We start from the raw sequence: 5,812 nt of genomic DNA on the forward strand, positions 1-5,812 counted from the left end.
TTGGACCTGCTTAATTATGACTTATGAGGGAATATAGTGTCGGCTGTTGTTGCTATGCTAACATTGGGGTGGGTGGTGTCTTGTGGGCGTCTGGGGGAGCACATTTGGTAGTCGATGTCTACAAATGAAATCCTCGGCAGAATGGAAAATGGATTTGTTCTTGTTGGGTGCGTAGGACCTATATATATAATATATATATATATAGAGAGAGAGAGATATTTAAGGAATAATAAGAAAAATCCTTTCAAGCAGAAATGAGCTAATGACTCATGATATGGTTTGGCCGTAGAGGAGGGATTTGAAAATTGAGGAATTTCATGGGTTTTTAGGTGGATGAAATGGTTCAAGAAAATCACGAGGGGTAGAGGGAGAGGTGGGCAATATTGTAGGAAATTAGCTTCATCTACGTGTGCTGGATGTTTTAGGATATTGGCCCTTTTTTACTGCTGGCATTGCCACGTTTGTCTGTTCTTCTTCTTAATAATATTTTTGGTTACTATCAAACAAAGGGGCAGGATCTACTAGGCACAATATAGTAAGCATGTTCAATGAATACTTGGTAAATAATCTAATAATTATTAAAAGTGGTTTTTAATCTTTTTCAAAGATAGGGGTATTTTAAGGGACAGGTATTTTAAAAGTAATTGATTATTGTAATGCCATTCTTGAATAATTTAATTGCATTTTCTCATAATTATTTCATTGTTTCACTTGCTTTAGTTTAGCTTGGTAGAATTGCATTTTTTATATCATAAGAATGGATTTAAAGCCAAAGTGATTTACAGCCATTAGATACTGTCAAATTTGGAGTCTCATTATGACCATTAAATTTTAGTGAAGGACATAAAAGTTAAATTTGATTATATAATATTAACTTATATCTTTACCCTTTATTTATTTGCATGGATTTGCATGGTACAGTAGTCCTTTTAAAAATTAAGATGCTGATATAGTCATGGTTCATCCTATGATTCATGTGTAAATGTACTTTCATTAGTTAAAATTAATCATATGGTCATCATCAAATAAAGATATTATTTGAGACCTGAAATCAAAAAGTTGTGGTCAAAAAATGCCATTTTATTGGTTTTGGAACCATTAATAACATACAAATAGCATAATGCTGGTTGTATATGTAAAACATATGAAACATGAAAACCAACAATGAATCGAACACCCCCTAAATTGGCAACTCTAAACCCCTATCTTAAGAGAACATGGGTTCAGATAAAAATGCAGAGGGTTTTCACCTAGAGCATTCTTCCTCTAGGTGTGATCCATTCTTCCTCTACTGTACATTTATACAGTTATGTTGAATGATATATTACAAGAAACACCTTTTTGAATAATGTCCAGGAATCAAACTGGATTAATTAAAGGTCCAGATGGGTAGCTACTACCCTGATCAGGAGCCTCCTACTGTCACAGTGTCGCCTCGATGATCTAAAGAGATCAGTCATCTGATAAATCAACAAAATGAATGAATCATGATTTGTTTCAAGCTAGGCATCTGATATATATTCTAATTAATACTCGAATCATTAATTTAAACTCAGCCAAATGATTAATCATTTGGAAATTTCTTCTTCTTTTGTTTTCTCAATATATAATTAAGAATGTCTATGGGTGAATATGAAATTCTTCATATATATTGGTTTGATCAACAAGAGTCTCTTTAAACCACTTATTTCTTTGTTGTCCGTTCACAAGAGCTTGTTGGTTTGGATCGTTTATTGGTTGCTTATGCTTGCTATAGCTAATTCTTGTTCTGTTAGATGTTTTGAAGGGTCTGACCAGTTACAGATCTTGCCACACACTATGCATCTAACAGACCTAAATAGTACTAAACAAATCATCAGGGTGATTTTACATCAATTATCTACTGTATCATAAAAGTTTCTGAGTATGTGAATGGGTTATGATCAATTGTGATGATTCTCAGTGAATTAGTAACTAGAAATTTTTTACTGTGTTGCGGGAAGAGGAGGGGGCAATCCCCATCTCATCATAAGGATTTCCAGAAGCTGAGCTTACAGCAGCTCCCAAAGTAGCAGTCTCTCCATTGTAGTCTCTGGAGATTCGAAAACTAAATAGTTTTGGAACTGAAATCTGTAATTTCAGTAACCTACAAGGTCTTCGATCGTGATGCAGTTACTTGGACACTTTTTTATGTCTTTTATTAGATTATTTCTTATCTGTTTTGTGGTTTTTAATTTGCTTTCTGATGTTATATATCTACAAAGATCTAACTTAGCGTGGTGATTGTTGATGAAAGTTGGTTTGGTTAATTAGTCCCCTCCCCTCTGTGGAATTTAATTTGTATTTTTGTCTGTCATTAAAATTTTGGTTTACTTAAAAGAACGAATATAAGAGGAAAACGAAATATGAGTTCAGAGCTAATAAGTGGAACGTACTCATGAACAGAGAGAGTATATCTGGAAGCAGTTGCACCAACATGTCCTACAACCAAAGGGGGTGAATGGCCAGTTGCTCATCACTCAACACTACTCATGGGTCGATCCTGATTTCAAAAAAAAATCAATACCCAATCTGTGACAAAGAGCCTAACCCATCTCTAAGTACTTAAATTTCAGCTTCAATCAACAAAGGGTATCGATCAGATGTGCAGAAGTGAACTTGATTAGATTATTCCTTGAAAAACATTGAAGACCTAAAATAGCTAGCTTAGCTAACATGTTAATTAGTTAGTTATTGAATGATTCGTTCTGCTGCTATCGATTTAGCTCTAGCATGTTGACTCCTAGGGGTAGACCTAGTTGATTTATTACTTACTGGTTCAAAAATGGAAGAAGTAGTTTTATTTATAATTTATTTATTTTGTAATACAATATATACACATGGAGTGGAGTGGAGCTATCTAGTGATGATAGGGCACTTATGAGCAGCTGAATGAGAGCGCGCTCATTGAATCACCATCACTGACTGCAAAGTTTATGGCATTGGCAGATGTGAACACGAGGTGGGGCTCCAATTAACAAAACTGACAGATTTATGTCTCAATCCATCAATCAGCCATGTCGTTGGCGGAGCCATTGTTTGATCACGCGTACGATTATTATACTGAGTTTCCGAAACACAGTCATCAGATATGATCGTGCACCGCCAAGTAAAGCTTTGTAATGGCCGAGGTGGATCGTATCATACCCTTTTTTAACTCTCACAAGTAGAGAAGAAACTTTTAGCTACTTTGGAAAGGAAAAAAGATGAAGAAGCAATCTCAAATCAAACACTCAAAAAATTTGCAGACCCAGATTACTAGAATGAATGAATTAACTGTAGACAGGTTCACGTTTTAGCCTTTGTATTTGAATGTATCTGTCAGAGAGAGAGAGTTTCCCTTTTGAATTAATGGAGAAAATATATTAAGAAAAAGCAGAAGTATTTTTAGCTATACAGTTTGATGAGTAGAGAGACCAGAGAGCAAAGGAAGCATGAAAGGGTGGTGGGTAAGTAGTAGAAGTAGAGCTAAAAATTAAATAGAAAAGATTAGGAGAGGGGATAAAAAGTAAAACCTCATTTGGTTTTATACTTTTTTTTGGTGAATAATTCCCTTGTTTTTATACTTTCACAGTTTCACTGGTCTCTCTCTCTCGGCATCCGTTGATATGTCGGGGCGCGAGACAACGACGTGCTTCCCACCTGCTCACGCGCACGCTACCCCACAAAACCCTAATATCTATGGAATTACAAGGTGAGAGATTATAGAGATAAAAGAAAAAAATGAATAAATAAAAGAAAGCTACAGCCCCCGAAACCACGACATATCAAACAAAGAAAAACCCACAAAGAAATAAGGGAGATACAGAAGCAAATTCTCCTCCTCCTTGTTGTTGTTGGTAGAGGTGCTGTTTCTGTCGACCTGATTGGTGTGGTTCCTCCTCTCCTTGTTTTTATTTTTTTTTGCTTATCTTAGTTATCTTAGTCCTTGTTGGATTTCCATATTAAAGTGCTTAAATCTTTTCTTATATGTTTCTTTCTTTATTGTTTGCTGCAGTTGATTCTGTAAAGGGTCTTGTATTTGTTATTTGCTGCTCTCGCTTAGACCATTTTCGGGTAATTTGCTTGTCTGATTCACCGCCTTCGGCTGTAGAGGAAGAACAATCCTTCCAGGCTTCTCTTGGCTTCGTTCTTACTTAATTTATTCTATGTGCAATTACATCTTATGCTCGTGTTTCTTCTTGATCTTTCTCTGATAAACTCCTATCAGTTTTTAGTTTCTTGTTGGCTTAATCTCGCCTCAAGCCCATAGAAGTGAGAGCAGGAAGATCGATATCGAGGAGAAGCACCGCTTCCGCTTGTTTCCTTCTAAAGTGTTTGTTTGGTTTTCGATCTCTGTTAGGGGAGAGAAAATCAGAAAGAAAGAAGGATAACTTCAAAGGTGATCTGATCAAAGAAAATCAATTTGTGGGTTCACTTGGATTTGCAACGCTGGCGAATCGGTGGTGGACCGGGCCAGTGGCGCTGCCAGGCGTCGAGCAGGCAGGGGGTTCTCCTGCGTTGAAGAAACGCGATCGGGAGTTTTCAATGAACGAAAACGGTGGAAGCAGCGGCGGAGGAGAGGAGGAAGAAGAGCGAGAGAACGGGGACGAACCAAAAGAAGGAGCTGTAGAAGTTGGGACCCGTCGTCCAAGAGGACGACCACCCGGGTCTAAGAACAAGCCGAAGCCACCAATCTTTGTGACACGGGACAGCCCGAACGCGCTGAGGAGCCATGTGATGGAGATTGCAGGAGGGGCCGACGTAGCCGACTGCGTTGCCCAATTCGCTAGGAGACGGCAGCGAGGTGTCTGTGTACTTAGCGGAAGCGGAGCAGTAGCCAACATAACATTGCGACAGCCTGCTGCACCCGGAGCTGTCGTTGCACTGCACGGCCGGTTCGAGATACTATCCCTTACCGGAGCCTTCCTACCTGGACCTGCTCCTCCGGGGTCGACTGGGCTGACGGTGTACCTGGCTGGCGGTCAAGGGCAAGTGGTGGGTGGCAGCGTGGTTGGCACACTTATAGCAGCGGGGCCGGTCATGGTGATTGCGGCAACATTTGCCACCGCAACATTCGAGCGGCTGCCACTTGACGAAGAGGAAGAAGCAGGTAGCGGAGGCCAGGGGCAGCTCCCCGGAGGTGCAGGAAGTTCACCCCCCGCAATTGGCAGCAGTTCCGGTCAGCAGCAGCCTGGATTGCCCGACCCCTCATCCTTGCCTGTTTTCAACCTGCCACCCAACCTACTCCCTAATGCTGGGCAGCTGAACCACGACGCCTTTGCTTGGGCTCATGCCCGTCCACCTTTCTGAACAAACAAAGCTGGAGAGAGAGAGAGAGAGAGAGAGAGAGAGAGAGAGAGTTTCTTTGGTATTAGAATTCAGAACTGAGTAGATGAAGGTGGAAACCATGGATTCTGTGTAAATCACTAAATCTTACTTTTTTTTTTATTTAGCCTTTCAATATTTCTAGTTCGTAATACAAAACGGATAGCTTCTCTTTTATAGCTCTGATTGTGTGTTTTTTTTCACTTTCTACATTAGTACTTTCTCATGGAAGTTCTATATTAATATTATTAACTCATTTCTTGTGCTTTCAATAATAGGCTTTCTTGTTTTTTTTTTTTTTTTAATTGTGATTACTGATGATTACTTAATACATACTTCATTCGGTAAGAAAGATGGAAGTTTGGAAATTCAAGAATAGCAGTAGGCGGAATGCATTGATCTTTGATATATATTTTTCTCTTTATGTATATATTATTACGAGGCTTCTTGCTAAAATACACACTTATAGAGTTTTAGCCTTTTAAAA

At 38.9% G+C, this 5,812-nt stretch overlaps 1 pseudogene across 2 annotated transcripts; it reads left to right on the forward strand.

The window, feature by feature from the left end:
* Positions 1–3,606: 3,606 nt before the first annotated feature.
* LOC104610098 (AT-hook motif nuclear-localized protein 20 pseudogene) lies at positions 3,607–5,581 on the forward strand (annotated as a pseudogene). 2 transcript variants are annotated; one of them, XR_016080523.1, is made up of 3 exons: positions 3,607–3,887; positions 4,016–4,074; positions 4,229–5,581. The product of XR_016080523.1 is annotated as an AT-hook motif nuclear-localized protein 20 pseudogene, transcript variant X2 (transcript). The 2 variants fall into 2 exon arrangements; XR_016080522.1 differs by having other exon boundaries at positions 4,016–5,581.
* Positions 5,582–5,812: the final 231 nt, after the last annotated feature.

This window comes from Nelumbo nucifera, chromosome 1 (genome assembly GCF_055504915.1).
Source record: "Nelumbo nucifera cultivar China Antique chromosome 1, China Antique-T2T, whole genome shotgun sequence".
NCBI lineage: Eukaryota > Viridiplantae > Streptophyta > Magnoliopsida > Proteales > Nelumbonaceae > Nelumbo > Nelumbo nucifera.